This window comes from Oratosquilla oratoria, chromosome 6 (genome assembly GCF_046742065.1).
Source record: "Oratosquilla oratoria isolate Oo_2021 chromosome 6, ASM4674206v1, whole genome shotgun sequence".
Taxonomy (NCBI): Eukaryota; Metazoa; Arthropoda; class Malacostraca; order Stomatopoda; family Squillidae; genus Oratosquilla; species Oratosquilla oratoria.
Window position 1 is genome coordinate 21,474,463 of NC_134782.1, and position 2,500 is coordinate 21,476,962.

The following is a 2,500-nucleotide window of genomic DNA, read 5'->3' on the forward strand; positions in this document are numbered from 1 at the left end:
GCTGGCCACTTTTCACTTCGTTTGTCCTTCCTCTCCAATGCCTTGTTTTCTACCACCTCAGTGACTTCAATTCCTCGGTGCGGTAGTGTCTCCCAAGGACGGAAGAAATACAGGACCAATCCCAAGGCACGTCCAGAAAGCATTTGTCTTCAGGACCCTAGTATGGCTCCAAGTTCTATACCCACTCAGTAGTGCAGAGATCATAAGGGTCCGGCAATGTGGACCATGATCTGCACGCTTGAAGACGTTCCCTAACTCAGTATGTCACTCTCAGTAGGACGCAGACTCCAGATATGTCGATGTGACCGCAAAACGAGGTGCTCCATGCTCACATTTTCGCCAAACACAGTAATCGTTTGGTTTCGTAGAAGGCAATCGCAGATCCTTTGCAGGCCGTAGTCCGATGAAACTTAAGTCATAGTGAATTCTCCTCCATAACATAAGATTCTAGATATTCTTGATTAACCAATAAACCCGTCCTAAGACCGCTATTGTTGCTTAACTGTACCACTAATTTCACTTGTCTTTAAGAAGCTTCTTCATATAACAAATCGTGGTGGGGATCCAGAGTTGTCAGATCATCCGAATGGTGTCAGAAAAAAGTGAAGTATTGGAAAATATAAAAAATGTGCGGTCTAACGTGAGCAACAAGAAACGGTGCGTACACAGCTGTGATACAGTGAGGAAAGACAGAGTGATAGTAAGCCAATTGCAGTTTGCCACAGTGCACTATGGACAACCCTCACTTCACTGTGGTTGGAAGGTGTTGTTCTGGCTTTGTTTGCGCGTCTTGTTTAGATAAGGCATCAGTCGTGCCTAACAGGGTGCAAACATACGTGGTGTTTACGTATGAGGCAGTACTGCCAGCACACACTTTTGTGTCCTCGCAGGGGATTTGAATTCCAGTCACTCGTTGATATAGTGGCGGAGCAAAAAAATTCAGGAAGAAAAGAGTTGGGACATAAAGGAAAACGCCTTTGAAGTGAAAGGTGAAAAAAATGATATTTTTGCCATGAGCATCTGCTCAGTAGCATGAGAAAGTATTTGGTAGAAGCAAATAGGAGAGCATCACTTAGGTTACTCTTATGAATGATATGAAGAGGAAGAACCGAGAAGACCAAACTGATTGACAAACTTACCAGATTGGCAAATTCCACATACATACATCAAAAGGCTGTTGTTATCATGAACGTTTGGCTTAGACAGCAAAAGGAATACAAACATGAAATTGTCTAAGAGTTTTTGGTCCATGACAGGGCTGGATGATAAAAATATAAAGTATTACACGAAAAGACATTACTATATTTGAGGGACAATGATGCTATTCAACCAGGGAATAACAGTCCTTGAAAGGCTGTTATCATAAACGTTTGGCTTAGACAGCAAAAGGAATACAAACATGAAATTGTCTGAGAGTTTGTGGTGTATGACAATGCTGGATGATGAAAATATAAAGTACTACACAAAAATACATTACTATAAATGAAAATCAGGAAATTATAGCAGAGAAAATACATATTTGATAGAGCCTGTCAAATAAATTAAACTGATTCTATTGGTGGGAGGATGAACTTCGTTACACGTTAAATTAGAAAAACAAGACGGGAGAGAAAATGTCATAGAAACCAATAAGACATGAGATCAACTTTCAGCTATTCCACACTCATCCAACTCCCATTTGTTTTCCCAATTATCTTACCTCTTCGTGGATGAGGGGTCATCCCGTCCACCTCCACTCAGCCCACTGCTTTGGTCTGAGGCAATGCAGCAAGGCATAGTACCCCCTACAGCAAGGTCCGACAACCGAAGCTGGTTTATCCCCACCACTTCATGTACCTGGTCCATAAACGTTTCCTATTTCGTCTTCAATTGGTCTGTCCTGGTTCCGAGGCTGTCTCTTGAGTTTGTCGAGCTAATAGGTCTTTTTACGTCACCGGCTAACTAGGCCTGTCATGACAACTCTCCTCTTTTATCCGGGCTTGGGACCGGCATGGTAGAGTTAAAAAACAAAACATTCCTGATAAAAACGTATGATAAACCCTTAGCTTAACCCTGAGCCGTTTCTTCAGCGTTCATAAATTGCACGTGTTCAGAATATTCTTACAACCTCACTGAAGGCAGAAAAAGAAAATAACATAAATCCTAAAACACGAAATGAGCAAAGGTTGCTGTGAAGTAATTATTTACAAGCATACTACTTGAGGGGTTCCACCCATGTGTTAGTAGAGCAGTGTAAACTCAAAAGTTAATTATACCTTCGTTCCCTGATGGGAGTAGCCAGCTTCATAAATGTTCTTTATTTCTTTTATTACGAAGACTTGCTTTCCTCGAAGTGGATAGATGTCTTCATATATGTTCTCCCTCTTAGCTCACGATTTACTGAGCTTTGGGTGTCCATTTGAGAGAAAGGAGTGGACAATATATCAATCAGTTCATCAGTTTGTGTGATACTTCAGGGTTAGTCAGGGTTAATACCAAACTATTCTAGTCAACAGTAGTA